We start from the raw sequence: 20,000 nt of genomic DNA, 5'->3' as shown, positions 1-20,000 counted from the left end.
CAATCCGAGACGACGAATCTATATCAATGCCGATGCCCAGTTTCCTCGCCTCGCCTCTTTTCGAGCGGCTGTGTCTTCAGCTAAGTGCTCTGGGCATGCTAACCATTAAACTCGCTATTACGATTCGCCGATGTATGTTCTTTAACGGGATCACACGACATAAGAACTGCTTTGTCGTCATCCAATTGTTGTCATGCCATCTTGGTTACGTAATCCACATCACTTTATTGCCTTCGTTTCTTCTTCGTCATGCAGTTTTCTTGACTGTTTCGCCGAGATGCAGTCGTCATGCCGCGATGGTTGTTCCATCGTCGTTAATGTGTCTTAGTGGTTCCAGTGACATCATCCCATTCTCATCATTCCATTGTAGTCATTGTGTCGTTGCCGTACAGTTGTCATGCCATCTTGGTCATTATTCACCGTGATATGTGGAATCCACCATTTTGAGCGCCACAGTTTTTTGTGTCCAAATCAACCATGTGTTCGATACTTGAGAAGGGTCGCTAAACTAGAACAACGCTCTTCGCAAACGTCAATAATATCTTCGCTTAAAGCGATTCCTACGACGCGTGAAACGCGCATATTTCTGCCACATGAACTGCGCTTGAAAGAGACCATTCAGCACCTAATAACACTTAGAGGTATTTAGGGAAATTTTTACTCATTTCTCATTAGACTTAATTCCCATTCGAGCTAATCTTATCCCTCAGTGCATGAAGGACTCCCTCCCCCCCTCCCAAAGAAATAACGTTCTAGATTAAGCCTCAAAGTATCCCGCAACATGCTTCGGGGTTCATGTCTTGGAACTGATGCCGGCCTCAGGACTTCCGCGGAATGATCATACCTCCATACATCCCGGTTTCAATCACAACATTGCAACTTGCGCCCGAAACTAAACAAAAAACTTAACTGTGAGTGTAACTATGTCTATTGACTCACCTCAATAGGCGGTGTAGTGCTACCTGTCTAGATCGCTATGAATGAATAAGTTAATGAAGAAAAAACAATAGTTTGAGAACTACTACGTTTATTACTGACTTCTTTATAATTGTGCCTTCGCGCTACATTATGTCGGTAAGCATGACACCAACTAGCCCACCAAGTCCTTCTACAGGTTTATTACCTTTTACTTTAAGCTTCAGCTTACTTTTTTTTCTTTTGTTTTAGTTCTTGATCATTTACCATATGATTTAATCTTCCTCCCAGCTCCTAAATCTCCATCAATGACGAAATTTTGTAATCGCAATTTATTTCTATTTTTGTTTTATCTTGTCGTCCCGCTTTATGGCTAATTTCGAATAGTGATTCTGAGTCATAGCAATACTTAAAAAGTGTATTAATGGACTTTGGTTATAGCTAACGCGGATAAACACATGTATGTTGATTTGCTGCCGTAGGCTATCAGAATACATCCCACTATCCGGGTGGCCTCGTTCGAATAAAACTGCCATGTTTCCTCGAGAAACTTTGCCTGTTTTTTTTTGTTTGTTTATATTATCTCATGTTTGTGTTTGCTGTTTGCAAGTGGAACTCAGTGCCCCAAAAGCACACATTTATCAGAAAATCTCGAAAAGCTACGTACTGCATGCAGTTGTTGCGGCATGATAACGAGTGCGCGGAAAATATAGACCCAGCGGCGGTGGGAAGCGACAAGAAAATTGATGATGAAAGTTGTGCAAAGATGACAGGCATGGAATTTTCAGAACAGCTATTTGCTGGAAAGGCAGCGAATGCGCCTATATCGAGTCGACGCAACTTGTTTTCTATCTCGTTTATTGATTTGTCTATAGTTTACTTTAAAACCTTGCTCCTGTTAACTTAGCTCATTCTGTGTTCTTTTTTTCAGTTGATTTGCCAGCGCAGCAAGCGATATGATTGATGCGTCGTGCTCAGCGTAGGTAGTTTGTCATCGAGTGTTTTTGTTTAAACTTTCTTTTGCCGTCCATGCGGGCGACTCGCTGAGCAAGAGAAGAGGCCCCACGGCACAGCCGTGAGGCCTCTTCTCTTGCGATGTGTCATTATACTAACGCTTGGACATTTTTCATCAAGCTTTAAATGGTTCTTTTTTTCTGGATTTGCTTTCCGTTAAGTGCAGCAAGCGTCCGGGGATATTTCATGGTTGTGTCTATTTTTCCCATATCCTGACTTTCTGCGTGCTTCTTTTTTTTTCAGTAGACACACAGTTACGCTGTAGACTCTTCCAACTCTGCGTGGCACAGCTCGTCAATGGAAAATGACAATTCTATTATAGTTTGCCACGGGAACCCATTATCCAAGTTCACCGCTTCCCTACTGTTCTTTTTTTTCCACCAGAGAAAGTTATAACTCAACTGGCCTCTCTTGTCGTTGTATAAACAAATTTATTTCTCTTGTTACTGTTCCCTATGTTTTGAAATATGCATACATAAATATGCTTACAAGGGGTACACAGGCAGTTGGCATATACTTTATCATTTCCTCCAGGCTTCATTTCTATAGTTATACCTGTAAGTTATAGGTTTGCCACGTTGGATGTGTCATGTCTTTTCCTTACAATGATTTAAGGCTCAAGACTGGTTTGGCAAACCTGTGCTTTAGATGTGGTCATGCGTTCCCGTGATAATGCCTCGAAAGAGGCACCCTTTCTAGGCTAATTTTCACTTGCTCAGCTAGATATCCCTGCATTTATTCGGTACATTTCCACAGAATTTCTCAAAGCAAGAGCCTGGCGCATCTCGTTACACTCCTATTTTACTTGTGAACGTTATAGCTTCACTTAAGAGGATGTCGGCATTTTATAAAGCAGCTAACCCGAAAAATTTTGATCACCGATAAATTTAGGAAAAGAAAGAAAGAAAGCAAGAAACAAACAAACAAAGAAGTAGATCCTTGAAAATTGGAATTAATGCACCTCGTAACTATGCATACAGCAGGAGAGCGGCAAGTGCTCACCTCTCGTGTCATAACAGCGTGTAACACGAGCAATGAACAAACTGCCCGTGTTACGTTTCCTCTGCATTACTGTGTTAGTAAAATAAAGAAGAATGCGAGAAAAGCAGGAAAATATTGCATTTAATAGTCCAAGCCATAGCTTCCGCTGCACAACAATAAACCAAGTACAAGTTTCACTCACGTTGGTACACATATAAAAGATACTGCCATAGAGCAGTCCCTCCTCTTTTTATGCAACAAGAATGTCACAGGAATCATTCAAACATGGTGCATTACAGCACCTCCATGCTCCGCTGAGATGCACAGTGTCTGCTACACTCTATACGCCAGGAGCTACAGGACATGCCTGGAACTACTCTGTTCGCTGATTAATCTTGCCGTCTGGCCGGTCAAAGCGAGATTAGTTTTGCGTCTCCCAAAATCGATGCTTGTGACAGCTCCGAAATGCAGAGAGCAGGGCTTCTGGCTATCGTCATGCAGGAACAGCTGTTGCTGGCAAGCCACTGTTCTTTCAGAGATGCCCTACTGTACAACAGCTATGTAAATGCAACCACTCTGGCGCCGCAATGCAAGGGTGTTCCAGCGCACGTCGCAAGTGGTTATAAGGGGTTATAGTTATAGTCTTAACAAACGCTTAGCCCTGTTGAAGCGTATGTCACCACAAATAACTAATGTCTCTCAGTCTGCCACGCTTTACAAAAAAGTCGCGGTTCTTCCGTACATCCACGGCATATCGCATCGACTGAAAAGGATTGTCCAGCGGGCCAATGTAAAAGTGTTTTTTTTTCGCTCCCGATAAACTGCAATCCTTGTGTATATAGTGACCAGCGTGTATGCCTCCAAAGAGCCTGCTTGCAAAAAGAGACACCAGTCAAAGTTCATTGAGCATGCAGAAGGAATATCTTATAATCTGCCTTTGAACAGTGGGTGTAACTATCTTGGTCAGAGCGGACGATGCCTTAATAGGAGGCTGCGGGAGCATCGATACAATGCAATAGAAACGAGAGGGGTTTTTTTTTCTTTTTTTTTGGATGCCCACTGTACAAATTGCACGCGTAATTACGGCAGACGCCACAAATATACGGTCCTGTGTAAACCGGTGTATATATTGCATGCTCAATCGTCATCAGAAATCGTAGTCAGTTAAACCAGAAAATCATCGAAGCGGAATTTGTTGACAGGTATGGTGATAGTTGTGTGTCAAAACCATCCATCGCCCTTTCCAGCAAGGAACTATCCTTCTTGCGCAGAGATAGGTATTTTCTGCGGGCGGCGCTCACGTGATGTGTCACAGTTTCTGCTATATATGTGGTCACTCGCTTCAATATTAAACAATGTTGTAAGTCTGCGCTCGTGTGTCTCAGCATCTTCTTCGTCCTCGTCTTGTGCGCAAAAAGCTGCGTTCTTGATCTGAAATACCACATCAAGATTTGGCGTCAGGTTTGGATCAAGGAGGTTTTAGGTAATTATGCTGTTGTGGGGATGCATGGCAAAGACAGTCGTCTTCTTTGCAAGAGATAGCCAGAGCCCTTCTCCACCACAGATGAATAACGCGATGGGAAAAGAGCATGGCAGTCACCGCTGAGTGGAGGAAAGCACAGGGCGGCAGCTGTCTAACTCTTTCTCTCTCCCTCGATGTGATACGCCAGTGCTTACATGCACGGCGTGAGTTGGATTACCCGTCTCGATCTACACTCTCCTGGTGGACTAACCCGATTCGCCTTACTAGGTGAATTACCGCCGTATACATCGATGCGATGCTCCAGGAACGCTACACGGTGCGCCGCTGTCAGATTTATGTGTACGTGGATAATAACACAAGAAGGAAAGACAAAGCGCTCATTTCAACACAAGTGTTTTTAATATAAGCGCGGTGTATCAATTGTTCTATGTTGTGTACATGTCCCCGTGCTGCGCTACGGTTTATCCCATTTCAGAGAGAGAGAGAGAGAGCATGCACAGAAAGGCAGGGAGGTTAACTAGAGGTAGTTCCAGCTGACTACCATGCACAAAAAAAGGGTTATGGCGGATAATAATTGCGAAGGGTGACAAAAACCTACCCGTTTATTTCTTCCTGCACAAGCTTCTACTATTCGTAAACGTTTTCTGACAACAAAAACTTAACTTCAGCACCACATTGTTCACACCTACACAGAGCGCCGAAGGCGGCATGCTTCGCAACTTTTGTCATCTCTTTCAGAATAAGGAGCATGCTATAGGACGAATAAAATTGAGCAGCATTTGGAAAAATAAAAACATTTTCTTGAGAGTATTGTCGGAGCGCCGTAATGTTGATTAATCAATGAATACAATTTCTAGCGAGACACTCGCGTACACGGTAAGCAATGATATGACAGTCCGGTTGAGTGTCACAAATAGCATTAGCCTTCTCTTCCTTTTTGCTTGAGCTCCAAATTCATAGCAAGAGGCAAGCAGGCTAGAGTGCAGTGCCGAGGGCGAGTATTAGTGGCGTCTGTCGAGGACAAGTGAGGTGCTTCGGGGAAATTTGATCTTAAGACGAATAAACAAGAGCCCTTACTTTAAAGCTAGAGTTGTTTAGCGTCACAAACTCTTTCCGACATATAGGGAAAAGATCTAGTCAGCTATAGCAAGTCTTCTTTGTTTTCAGAAACTCCGCTGAGATACGCAAAAAAGGAGGAACCTAAGTCTGATAAAGCCAAGGCCTGTTTACACTCAGAAACTCCCTTGAGATGCTCGAAAGAAAGAAACATAGTTTAATAAGCAAAGACTTGTTTACTCATATAGTAAGCTACTTCTCCGGTATAGGAAGAGAGAGGTGAATGAGGTGTGGGGGAAAGTATAACCTAGGTTGAGCCATTTAATATCTGTAATGTCCTCAAAAGATAAAGCCTCACTGTAACCTTTCATGACTGTCTATAACGTTCTGCCAGTTTTAATCGCCTGATAATAAACCACGGAACGAGCTTTGTGTGCTGCGTAGAAAGTGGCAGTGGTCAATCTTGAACATATGGAGAAGAGTTGTGAAAGGAAAAGTAGCCAGTCTTTTTAAATTAAATATAAAGTAACACTAACACTTTAGCATCAGCTAAGGAAAATACGGTCTGCTATACGCCAGTACATACCAGTCAGCTTTAAAAATTCAAACTTTCGAAAGCAAAACTAGCCTGCAACTTTTCATGTTTTCTTTGTCATTTTTTATCGGACATCCACTCGATCTTTCAGAAAATTCTATCCTAAAAATAACACGAAAGCACGTACAGCTCCCCGACTGAGCGGTGGTTGAGATATAAAACGGATAGGCTAAGAAGCAAGTCTACACGTGTCGCACACGAAAGGAAGCGCAGCCATAGACGACCGACACAAAATGGGATTGAGGGTACATTGAGCGAACACAGACAAGGAGAATAGACGGGATAAAACCAAACGAACAGTCGCCTCCTCTAGATGGGCTGTAGCCTGGTGAGCAGCACCTAGCTTATTCCGGTGGAGAGATTTCTTTGTTCTTTTCTTTTTTTGGCAGCCGGTCATTTCTTGTGGTTCATCGAGTCAACGTACTCACAACACTTCAGGAGAAACAGGTAAAGAAAATGCAATGTTCATGCAGGAAACATAACAGTGGCTATGGCAGAATGAATTCTTGTTTCTTTCATATTCGCGAGCTGAAGACACGACTAGAAAAAAGATTGATGGTAAAGAAGACTTATATTATCGTGCAGAGTTGAGTAACAGTCAGCACCAATGTTTACGCTCTTGGTTTCATGGCAAGAAGCGGACAGCGGCTGCGATGTTTTTGCACGTGTGAGTGTGTCTTTGTTTGCCTCTTTCTTTACATGCGTGTGTGCATGCGTGCATCTACTTATGTCAGTTCTAGTCCTCACCATGTATTACATCTGGAGCACAGTGTAACTCGGCCCACCTGCCAATTTATTTCATCGCTGCCGTCCCATTGGCTCGCTAGCGATTTGACGTCATAACCACAGCGCGTCATTTTCTCCTTCGCTGCATCCACTACTGTGCGCCATTGTTGTTTGTTGAATCGCAGTCATTCTCTTTTCTGTCGGATTGCAGGACCACATCTCTTCTCATTTTCGGCCTTAGCTAATTCTCGTCTTATTTGTTTTCTTCTGTTTCACTTCGTATTTTGAGCTACGCGTTTAATACTACTTTCCACAGTATTCTCTTCTTCAGTATCCCTGCTCTCTAGTAAGCTTTATATAAAGTGGCTAGCTCGATATGTATTTATATACTTTTAGCTCGTAAAGCTCAGAAAGGGCTTCGCACGCGCATTGAGTTTTGCGAAGCTCCTGATGTCTAATTGAGCGTTAAATTTAGATAGCTTTCAAAGTAATCCCCGGTTGTTGTTTTTTCATGCCACATAAGCCTGGTAATATTAATGTTTTATAATTGTTTACAGCAAGTGCAGTGTAATTTCTTCGCATATTCCACTGACGTTGAGGGTAGCACCGTCGGCTTCCGAAACTATATATATATATATATATATCACCGCTGTTTCATCCAAATGTCTTGTCGTATTAGGGTTGTCCTTCTATGACTGTTGTTGCGGCGTCCACGGCACTATGGAGCCTTATATAGGGATAGAGTGCCACTTCAAGGTAACCTTACTTGTGCTCTGGATGACGAACTGCGACATCTGTTGTGTGTGGTCCGGAGAAGATCCTGGTTTTATGGACAGGGCTGTCCCAAACGGGAGACAGCGACCATTCATTCATAAAGCATCTTTCATGGCAGCAGGCTTCTGCAGAAACCAGATAGAGAACCCGGGGGAAAAGTAAGAAGAACGTCAATAGCCATAAAAAGCAGGTCCTCGGAGGAGAGAGGAGGAGACAAAGGAGGGGAAAGACAGGGAGGTTAGCCAGTGTAAGTACCGGCTGGCTACCCTGTGCTGGGGAAAGGGGTAAAGGGAATAAAAGGAGAAAGAAGAAGAGGAGGAAAAAAAGAAAAAAAAAGAAAATTCACAGAGTAACGCGAAACTACGCTCTACAACGTTCAAAGGCGGTCACACAATTCGCATGCCCTTAAAAACTTCAACAAAGCCCTTAAGGCCTTCAGTGCCGAAGCCCGTCTGGACCAATGTCCTAGAGCTTTTTCCTCTGTAAAGGGGCGATTGTCCAGTTTTGCGAGAGCGGTCACAAGCACTGTTCTTCGCACTGCGTAACGGGGACAGTCACAAAGGAGGTGTTCAATCGTCTCCTCGCAGCCGCAGGTGTCACAAGTAGGGCTGTCGGCCATTCCGATACGGAATGAATATGAGTTCGTGAACGCCACGCCGAGCCACAGGCGGCACAGAAGTGTTGCTTCCGCTCGTGGCAACCCTGGTGGTAGGCGGAGTTGCAGACGTGGATCCAATTTGTGGAGACGTGCGTTCGTGAAGTCACTGGTGTTCCACAGATTTTGTGTAAGCTCGCGGGCGAGGGAGCGAAGACTTGTGGCTGCATCTGTTCTTGACAGTGGTATGGGTATAATCTGGGCGCCATCATGAGCCGACCGGGCAGCGTCGTCCGCACTGTCATTTCCTGAAATTCCACAGTGACCCGGTATCCACTGGTAGATGATGTTGTGTCCCTTGTTGATTGCGTGATGGTGGAGTAGTCGGATGTCTGCGACTAGTTGCTCATTAGGTCCATGGTTGAAAGGGGACATCAGACACTGAAGAGCTGCCTTTGAGTCACATAAGATGGACCATGAATGTGATGATTTCTGAACAATAAACTCCAGAGCAGCACGGATAGCTGCGAGTTCTGCAGCCGTCGATGATGTAATGTGAGATGTCTTGAACTTGAGGGTGACGCACTCTGTGGGAATCACCACTGCTCCAGCTGAACTATTAGAGGATACAGAACCGTCAGTGTAAACGTGGATGCGTCCTCTGTGTTGTTCATGTAGCACTGAAAGCACGGTTTGTTTGAGGGCAAAAGTTGACATCTCTGTTTTCCTTTTGATACCGGGAATAACAAGGACAGCCTGGAGTGGATGGAGGCACCACAGCGGTTGAGATGGTCGTGCTGCAGGCGTGAAGTTTGACGGTAAAGTTCCATTGTTGGCGGCAATAATCTTGCTAAACGCTGAACGAGGTCGAGCGGCAGGAAGGGAGGCGAGATGATGCGATGGAAGTCGGGCGAAATGCCTGATATGCATCCTCAAAGTGTCGACTTGAAGATACGTGTTGATAGGGTGGTCATGCGCGATGGCTATTGTTGCTGCCGTGGACGCACATCTAGGAAGACCAAGGCAAATTCGCAGAGCTTGAGCTTGTACAGATTGGAGGGCATGGAGGTTGGTCTTGCCGGTCCCACCCAGTACAGGTAAGCTATAGCGCAGGAGACCGAGGAACAGTGCGTTATAGAGTTGGAGCATCGCACTCACAGACGCACCCCATGACTTTCCCGCAAGAAATCTGAGCACGTGGGTTATCATGACTAATTTCCTTTTTAGGTAGGAGATATGAGGACTCCAGGAAAGGTCTCGGTCTATTATCACTCCTAGAAAGCGGTGCGTCTTCTCGTAGGCAATTGGCTGTCCATTAATTCTGATAACGTATGGTTTCATTGCTTTACGCGTGAAAGCGACTATAGAGCACTTCTCGCAGGACAGCTCCAGACCTCGTGCTCGAAGATAACCTGATGTTAGTGTGGCCGCTTTTTGAAGTCTGGCGCGCACCTGAGGACGCGTCGCTCCTGATGACCAAATGCATATATCGTCTGCATAGATCGACACATGGACGGATTCCGGAAGGGTATGAACCATGTCGATGAGCACCAGGTTAAATAGAGTGGGGCTCAAGACTCCGCCTTGTGGTACGCCTCGGTAGGTTTTGCGTTGTGATGACGCACCGTCCTCTGTTTGCACAAAGAATGACCTGTCCTTCAAGAAGCTGGATATCCACCGAAAAACAAGGCCGCCTAGGCCGACATCACCCAAGGCGTCCAGGATGGCTTGATGGGTTACGTTGTCATATGCGCCTTTAACATCCAGGAACATCGCCGCTGACAGCTTCCTGAGGCTTTTTTCGTGCTGAACAGACGAGACAAGATCTATGACGTTGTCTATAGAAGAGCGTCCGCGTCGAAAGCCTGCCATAGCGTCAGGATATAACTTGTAATGTTCTAGATACCACTCTAGACGCGTCAGCACCATCCTCTCCATCACCTTTCCTAGACAACTGGCCAGAGCAATGGGACGATAAGACGCCACGTCTAGGGGTGATTTACCTGGCTTGAGCAAAGGCACAAGGCGGCTGGACTTCCATGCAGCTGGAACTTCTCCTTCACGCCATGAATTATTGTACACGTCTAGAAGTGCATGCCGGGCTGTGTGACCGAGGTTTCCAAGAGCTGCGTATGTCACCCCGTCAGGCCCAGGCGATGAGGAACGTCTGCACGCTGCCAACGCCGCCTGCAACTCCTCGATGGAAAACAGATTGTCCATACGAGAATCCCGCGAGATTGGAACATCACGGGGATCACGTGTAGCGAACGATGGCGGTAGACCAGCGACCTTGACACAGAAGTCGTCCGCTACGTCGAGCTCTCTGCGACCTTGGTAGAGAGCCAGGCATTTGAAGGGGTGGCGTTGTTGCGGTGATGTTCGAAGACCACGCACTGTTCTCCATATATGTGACAGGGGTTTATGCGGATCAAGGGTATCACAGAAGGTTTTCCATCTTAGAGACTGCAGGGCGTTGATCCGACGCTGGATCTTCTTCTGTATGCGTCTCGCCTCCCTTAGGTCGTAGATGGACTTGGTGCGCCTGTACCTTCTTTCCGCGCGACGGCGGATTGCTCGAAGCCGCTCCAATTCTGCTTCGAATTCAGAGAATTTAGGAATAGGCCTAAAAGATCTTGTGGCTTCTTGAGCAGCGGCGTTAATTAGCTTCTCGATGTTGCCAGGCAGACAGTCCCGGATCTCTTGGCAATTCTTCTCCATGAGCAACGTGTATTTAGGCCAGTCGATGTGATGAAGAACTGTAGTAGAGTGTGACTTGCGTATGCCGTCGATTTTAACATACGTTGGAACGTGGTCACTACCACGCGTTTCGTTGTCCGTGAACCATTTCACACTGGCACTGAGGCATCTTGAAACAAAAGTCAAGTCCAGGCAGCTGCTGTATGTCAATCCCCGCAGAAAGGTGGGACTGCCATCATTTAGGCAGCAGAGCTCATGGTCCGACGCGAAGGATAGTACACGTCTTCCTCGACAGTCCATCTTTGAGCTTCCCCATAGCGGATGATGCGCATTGAAGTCGCCGGTAATAACCCATGGTCCAGGTGTCGCTGTTAAAATTCCACCTAGTCTTGCGCTGTCAAATCGACTCGAAGGTGAGATGTAGGCACCTATGAGCGTGAGTGCGACGTTCTTGTATTTTATAGTCAAACACACATACTGATTGTTGTCATCAGGTGCTACTGGGTGTAAAACATATGTGAAATCGCATCTGATATAAACGATGACTTTGCTGCGGTCGGTACAGGTGGCAGACATGAAAGCTTCATATCCTGATAGGCGGATGGCGCTCTCAACGTTTGGTTCACAAATGACAATTATTGGAAATTTGTTCTTAAAAACAAACGGACGAAGGTCCGAAATGCGCGATTTAATGCCTCTGACATTCCACTGGAAGATAGACGCTTCCTTGACCTCTTTAAGGAACGAATGTAGAGGAGCAGCCATGGTGCTTCTCAAGACCGGAAAGTACCGGATACAGGGCATCCAGTATTTGAAGTGCGCCTCGAGCCGCCGGAGTGTGTATGGCAGTCAGTAGTGCTCGTAGCGTGTTCATAAGGGCCCTTATCATGGTGACAACTTGTTTGTCGTTGTCTTGGTTGCTGCCAGAAGGTGAAGCATGATTCGGCGAGCGTGCTACATCTTGTCGCTCCGCTGGTGGATCTAGCCGTGGCAATGGCGGCCACTCCTCGCTTGAGGCAATGAGATTGGAGACTTTCTGCTGAGGAACGTCGTTGCTGCTATTGCTAGTTGTATGCGGAAGTGTCTGGACTGTCAGTGGACGCGGTGCATCCTTAGCAATAGCAGTGGGTTTCCTAGAACTCCGGCGACGTGAACGTCGACGTCGCACCTTAGCGGCAGCCTCCCTGTGCGAGGAACCATCCCTGACCATTTGCCTCAAGACTTTCGCCTCATTTTTCACATGTGGGCAATTCTTCGAAGTTGCATCGTGAGAGCCCTGACAATTGGCGCACTTTTGGTTTTCTGCACGACAGGCGTCGGAGCTGTGCGACCCAGAGCACCGGGAGCACACGGCAGCGTTTGTGCAAACCGCACTAACGTGCCCTATCCTTTGACATTTCCTGCACTGAAGCGGCTTTGGCACAAAGGGCCGTACAATGTGTCGGAAGTGACCGACCTTGACGTGGGACGGTAGGCTGTCTCCTTTGAAAGTTAACTTGACACACTGCGAGTTTCCCAGGCGACGGGCTTGCAATATGGCAATTCCCTCTGTCGCCGGCTTGATGAGTATATGCAGGTCAGCATCGCTTATGGAATTATCTACGTCATACACAACGCCGGCCGTAGAGTCATGATGGTCTTGTTTATAGCAGCGTACGTTGATGCTATCCAGCACCTTAACGTTGCTTAGAATGTCTAGCGCGCTGCGGTTTGTGACATCTATAGCGAGGATGTTCTTACGGGCGTTGATCCTTATATCTTTGATCTGACCCGGAACGAGTGCCTCGAGCGATACAGATGTGGCTTGGCGGTTGATCCGGTTTAGATTGTCGCTAGCAGCCACAGGCACATATAAAATGGTGAGGTCTGATGGCTTTCGCGTCGGGATCACAGTTGCCTTACTTGTGGAAGGAGACGTCCTGACGAGTCTTCTCTTTGCTTTGTGCTTCGCTACGGGCACGAAGTCGCTGTCATCCGAGGTTTCATCACTGGTCCCTGAGTAGATCACAGTGTCCTCGCTGTAGGTGTCACTCGGGCGACTAGACCGCTTTCTCGGTGCGGTCGCTGTTGACGTAGAAGGACCAGGAACCTCTCCAGGCGACTCCTCGTCCATCGCCGTAGTTAAGGGAGTGGCGTCTCCCACTAAGTAGCTTCAAATTCACAGAGACGAAAAGGCAGCGTTCCACACAGGACACTTCGTCGTCGTCTTTCAGGTCCTCGGAAGTTCCACACGCTGGGCACCATGATTGTTGCGGCTATGCATTAGCCCCTTTCGTGCCCCGTCACCATCCGGGAAAGTGTTGCCCGCTGATTAAATGGCACGTTTTCACGATCGGACGCGATGACTGCAGGAAGCGCTGCCTAGAAGGTTCCTGTTACCTTTTCTTTATTTTGTTAACACGCGCACATCTGCGCAAGGCTATCCTTTCTCGTTCTTCTGTTGGCGATCACTTGCTCGGAAAGCCTCCATGCATGGTGCACGTGGTCACTACGACAACTACAGGCACCAAGAAGCGCAAAGTTACTCTTACCTTATAGAGGTGCGGCTCATCGAAAGCCTCGTCTGTTGACGCCCCCCCCCCCTCACCCAGTTACATAAAAAATTAAATATAACACAGGTCCCTATTTCTTTTCTTTTTCTACATCTAACCACGTGCAGCCAAGTACACACCAGCAAAAACAATATCCCACTGGGTAAATCCTCAAGCGCAAAAGTGTGGCATTTCGCCTCGTGGACCTTCTGCTAAATCGCACCCCACTAGAGTATGCAAACCGAACTCACCGAAGAAACAGTGCTCCTATCGGGCCACTGGCACTTAGGGGCACGTGTTCCATCTTTAGCGGTGGTTGTGGTGAATTAAATTTAATTTTACGTCAAGGCTGTAAAGGTTAGCTTCGCAGCCCGTGCGGCGAAGGGCTGCGCGCAGTTGCGCGTGCTCGGTATCAATCTGGAACGGAACCTGCGCAAGACGCGCTTTCTTTTTTGCTCTGAAACGTAATTACTGATGACTATAGCATAAGAGTAACCTTGTTTTCACCTCGAGCAAATGGACAATGACTATTTTGAGCAGTTTGTCTAGTGAGTAATCGGAATTTTTTGTTTCTCGTGTTCTGTTTCACTGGATCCACGTTTGAGGTCATCTGGAAGTTTGTACAACTGGGAAAAACATCTGCCAGCAACTTAGTCAGCTAAAAGCTACAAAGGAGCTGTGCGGCGTCGTTTGTAAAGAGTCAGCAAAATGGCCCGTATTACTTCCTACGGGTATGAGTACCCGTTTATATAAAGCTTCGCTCTCTCTGGTGCATCGGTTGCTCACACTGTGATACATCCATGAAGGATTTTTTTTCGCTATAGGTCGCACTACAGTGCTGAGGAGCTGAGGAGGTGAATAGACGATGACGTTGGTGTGATGACAGTGACGTGATGGAAAGGACAGACGAAAGAACCCAGCATAACTAATTTCTAGGTATTCCATTCGGTCGCTATAAAATAAAGAAGGTAACAGAAAGGCATAGCAAACAGGAGACATTATGTAACTTGCAGTCTTGAAAAATCCACAGTCAAATTGAGAGCGGACAGACGAAGTAGCACACTGTGACATAGAAATGACATAAAGAGAGAGAAAGTCCCTTTCTGAGGCACTTTAACCCTGTTCATCTAATTTCAATCTTGGGAGTTTGTAATAGCGGTTACACAAAGTAAAGGACTCCTTCCCTCTTTTTCACATTGGAAGGAGCACTGAAGAAATTTATAGTTTGATGGCACTTCAGGGGTAGCCATTTACCCTGAATTTTTTGCCTGCTTTTTCACATTTACGTCTAGGCAGCGTTGTGAGGCAAGGCAGTTGCGGGCGAACGAGACATGCCCGAAATAAAAGAAACGGGGCAAAGAAGAGACAAGGCGCAGAGTTCGGCGCGAGCCACAAACAATCGGCTGCTTAAGATTCGCCGGGTGACTCGGAAACATTTGATACCGAATGCATTCAAAACCAACCTACCTACAAAGCAGGGAAAGAAAGTGTTGTAAAACATGGGGGTTGTAACCTCCTGCTCTTACTTTTCGTATCCCTATTGGGAGGCCTCTGTTTCATTCTCTGCTTTGTTCCAGTAGAGTTTCCGACTCTTTTTTTCCTTTTTTTTTCTTCTTTACAACACTCGCGCTTTGCGACCGCAGTAGTCGCGCACACCATCCTCGGTCTGCCCGCTTTCTTTTACCTTCGTGCTATATTTCCATCTTGTATGGGACTCTCGTGGTTTGCCACTTGCGGCGGGAAGGAACAGATTGAAACGAATGTCTGTTGTGCTGTCGTAAGGCTGTAGAAATGGCTGGGCTGCACCAGAGGTGCTAACGAAGATGTGTGCACTTTCCTGTATCGCGGTAGCCAGTACCATGAAAATAAAGCGTGCAAGAAACAAAAGAACAACGCAGGCAGAGTGTAAAGGAAGCTATGCGTCGTAACGAAAACGAAGAACCCTCTGTGGTCGAGAAGACGTGTAAACGCTTTTTCAGAAGGGCGATTGTAGGTTGTCATTGAAACATACGCGAAAAAATACGCAAAATAGGAGCACAACCATGTCTGTAAGCTTGTCTGCGCGTGCGGCGCTTGTGCTCTTATTCTGTGCAGATTCACGCAGCTTATACATTAAGTGTGGTCTCCGCAAATAAATTTATTTGTTTGCTTGGCGCTATTTCTGTCCACTGCGTTTTCCTTTTTTTTTTCTTGGATTTCTTTTACTTTGCGGCACAGTACGCCAGATTAGCTGTGCACCAATTCGCTCAATATAGCACTCTGTTGTATTATTCGAATGCCTTGCTATAGCTACCAGTACTTCATCCTTATGACTAAACTGCCACTTTTTTCTTTCTCCCTACTTCAATTTTTCCTTCACTTTCTTAGATTTCCGTCTCGCTTTGTTTTCTACTTGCGTTCGCTGTGGGCTCCACCGCAACTTCATATTTATTTATTTATTTATTTATTTATTTATTTATTTATTTATTTATTTATTTATTTATTTTCAATTTAGTTCCCGAATAACAATGCGACTTGCTCAGACTGAGCTCACAAAAAAAAAAAAACCGAAAGCACTGTTACGCTGGGGTGTGGGTTACTCCTTCCCACTCCCGGTCTCGAGCTCGCCGAATCGCTTGGGGCTCCTCAGATAATGTCTCTTTTGTGACTTTCCAGTGTGACGGGTGTTCATAGCGATGCCATTTGAACTGCATTGCTCCTCTCCGTTGGCTGAGATATTTACCGCAATGAAACGACCACGACGGCATCACGACTACTGTATGAAAGCGATTGCATGACTGCGGCTGTATGATGGCGATGGCGTGGCAACGGCGCCATAACCATGACTGAATGGCGGCGGCTTAATTGCGATTGAATGGCGAAGAAGGAATGACTGAGATGGAACGACGAAGGCGACGATGAAGGCATGATGAAGTGGGATGACGACTAGTGTACAATGACGATGGCGTGGCGACCACTATAAATGATACTGTATGACCACGTGGCGATGACTCGATAACGACGACTGTATGACGACGAGCACGTGGCGACGGTGGCGGGCCGACGTCGACAAGACAAGGATGGCACACACCCAGTCGCATGACGACATGTACAATGGCACACGCCTAGGAACACCCACCTATGGCACCTGTAAACTTCGCTATTTCCGGGATCTGTGCACCACGGCGGACGGCGCCAACGGCGCAAGTCTGAGCAAAGAGCGATGCAAAGCTAAGGCCCTTTAAAACACTCTGCTCGAAACCACTCTCTCGCAGCTATGAAGAGTCCTGCACATAGAGCGAAATGGGGTGCATCTATAGTTGGAAACCTGTGTACTTTTTCAAGCCCTTTTTATAGAGGCTGTGGAGACGAGACAAAGGGGAAGTCGGGAAGTCGTCTCTCGTATGCCTCTCGCTGAGCAACGCTGCATGCAGTGAATGGGCCTCCGAGCCAAATTTGATTTCGAGACCGCTGGGCAGCCCTTGTCCAGTCATTCCGGCATGAGATATGCGCTGCGTGATGAGCCGGTCCTCGCCCGCTCGCGTAATGGAGGCGCGCAAGTGATTGTAGTAATAGAGCGGCGTTTCGGGCCTGGCGAGGCGACAAAACCGCCTTCCGACGGATGACACTGGATGCGTTCTCAACACTTATTTGCCTTGTTTATTGCAATTACTCGTATAGTGTAACGAGTGTAAAATGCATGCGGTGGTTATCCTTCGTTAATGCTGTTCCAGAAATTCCTTTTTTCGCGGAAGCAGAATGTTCCAGTGTGTTTAGGCTCCAGAAGCGCCACTCAGCGAATGACAAAATTCATTCTTTTCTGCTCCCACTCAACCTTTAATAGTTTCCACTGCCTGAAAGTGATGGTAAACGGCCTTTGCAGAGTAAAGTAAATGGTTATAGCTACGGGTAGTTGATTCAGTAACAGTCTGGTAAGTATATATAATTCCAATTAATTATGAAATGTAGTGGCCACCCCCTTTCATATGGGGACTACATCTCGCTCTCTTATTTTCATTTCAATAAAAAAGAAGTCACAGGCCTGCGCGGCACATGCAGCTGGAGGAGCGGCTCTATAGGAGCTCCATTTTCGGCAGCACGCACTTGAGGGTCTTCGCGTACTTGCACGCAAAAAGTCACGAGATCTCTGGAGTTCAAGTGACTTCAATTGCCGATTACAGAAACTGCACCCCACGCTACGGCTACAACTGCCATCTAGCCTTTCCCGCGGCGAAACAACCTTGCTGTGCCGATTGTGGCTGGGAGTGAGTTCACGAACGCCTACTTCTATCGTTTGGGAATGGACGAGAGCCCGATGTACGGCTGCTGTGGGTGCGAGGAAACCATCGAGCACCTATTGTGGAGCTTCTCTCGCTACGATGTATAACGCCTCTCTGTGCGGGCAACTTTACACCGACTAGACTCAAGACCGTTCACCGAGTCAAAGATTCTCGGACCATGGCCACACCCGTCACTGGCACGAAAAGCAATTGGTGCACTAGTGCAATACTTGAAGTGCTCCGGCTCAAGAGATCGTTTATAGCGTCCCTCCCACACGCACTGAGTGCTTACTCTCTCCCCTTTTTTCGCTTTCTATTCCCCTTTCTCCTACCCCCCATGTAGGGTAGCAAACCGGTGCTCTTCTGTTTGACCTTCCTGCCTTTCCTTTCATTTCTTGCTCTCTTGATGCTGGAAATTCTTTGTGTGAGTTTTCTTTAAAAAAGATATTAATCAAAATAAGAACAAGAGCTTGATCGCGCAACCCACCACGCCGTTTCAAAAGGGACATTCACCGCATCCATTCATCCATCCGTGATTCCTCGCATGCCATAGGACGCCTTCATAAGGCAGCAGTTAGTAAGCGCTGGCCTGGCACAGTGGTAGAGTGGCTGACTCCCGTGCAGAGGGTTGGGTTTGATCCCGGCTGGAGGTGTTCTTTTTTTCTCATTCCTGCAGATAGCTGCGAAAAACATCGGAGGTGGTGGACATCGCCAACCAAAAGAGCTATCGGAATGAGCACATCACAGCTCACATTGTAAAAAGGTAAGCCCGTATTAAGTTGGGAGAATGCCAGCAAACTTGAAAAAGGGAAACAATCGAGAGGCACACATAGACAAAGTGATAGGAAAGTGGTTATCGGCCACCTTCCTGTCCCTTGCCTGTGTGCCTCTCGATTTCTTCGCTTTTTCAAGCTTGCTAGCATTCTCCCAGCATAACCATGTACCAACTAGCGTAACAAGCCACTCTCAAGAACCGTATTAAGTGACAAGGTGTTCTAAAGGGGCCCCGAACTACTTTTCGTCCAAGTCGAGAAATGCAGTTGAAGATAAAATAGATAATTTCAGAAATACTTTGCCGCAAGAAGTACTTCAGTGCGTTCAGCAAAAACGTAATTGTTCACAATCAAACGCGCCCATCGCGTTGCTTCTTCAATGCCTTGCACTGCGAATGATACGGCGGAGTGGGGCGTGACCACGAACCTCCGCCTATGGAAGGTTACTCTGGCGCGCAGTTCAAACTTGATTTTGAATGTTCACGCAGACACCACTACTTCCGAATTCGGCACCTACGACGCGCCAAACGCGGTTCTCCAAAGCGAGCCGCAATTCCCTCAGCCAGCGGACACGTCGTGCATGGCTGCGTCTCCCGCGGCGGCCGCGCTATAGCAGACCGCAGCTATGGACAACAGCGTAGAGCGCATGCGCAGCGTTTGCGTCGTGCACGGCAGGGCTTGAGTGCTCGCTCGCCCTCACATGCTCTAATCTCCAGAGAGAAGGCTGACTTCGCGCTTTGCGAGCTCCCCACGCGGCGTACTACAAAATTTGGCGGAGATGTTCACAGTAGCGTATGCTATCCGCGGACTATTTATTAACTAAGTCCGAGGGGTGGTTCAGGACCCCTTTAGTTGTAGAAAGTGCAGAATGTGTTGTTTATTTTTCTATATTAACTGGTTCTCTATTTCGCTCCCGTATATGTTTTCTATGTTTTTCATATTACCTCATGTTATCATCGTTTGCTCATAGCACAATCTATTGTTTACGGAGAAGCCAGCGACACAGCAGTTGCTAACATTTCCGATTTCATTAGAATTAATCACACGTCACGGCTACCTGCGTACTACCTGCGTTCTTCGTTTTTCGATGTCCATTCTGGTCGGCGAGAATGCTGTATTAAACTCTTCTAATCATGGAGCAAAAAAAAAAAAAGAAACGAGGAAGATTAGGAGGGTGCCCACCGAGCGTTCTCAATCCAATTTTCACTTTCGTTCTTCTTTTCCTTTGGCTGTTTGGCGCATTGGACACTGGTCAAAAATAAAAGAAGGAAGAGTGGACCCCACGTGAGAGCTTACGTGAGTGCCGGCGGCAGGTGAGCGCCGAGGTCAGTCGTGTGGCGCATGGCTTGCCTATCATATGTAACACGATCGTGTGAGGGGGAGGGGTGGACTGGGCTTCGAGGTTGCCGCGTGACGCTTCCTCCTATTTGTCCTTTTTTTTTGCTATATTCTTTTTTTTATCGGCATTGTCACCTGAGCCGGCCGGCAGATTGGATTGAACGTACAAAGGTGTGCAGTTTTTACGAAGGGTGCCTACATCTGATATGTTCAGTGTCCAACTTCATAGATGTTCATGCTAACTCGTGCCAGATTTTTTTCCG

Source organism: Dermacentor albipictus, chromosome 2, assembly GCF_038994185.2.
Source record: "Dermacentor albipictus isolate Rhodes 1998 colony chromosome 2, USDA_Dalb.pri_finalv2, whole genome shotgun sequence".
In the NCBI taxonomy this organism is placed as follows: Eukaryota; Metazoa; Arthropoda; class Arachnida; order Ixodida; family Ixodidae; genus Dermacentor; species Dermacentor albipictus.
This window is presented reverse-complemented; position numbering follows the sequence as displayed.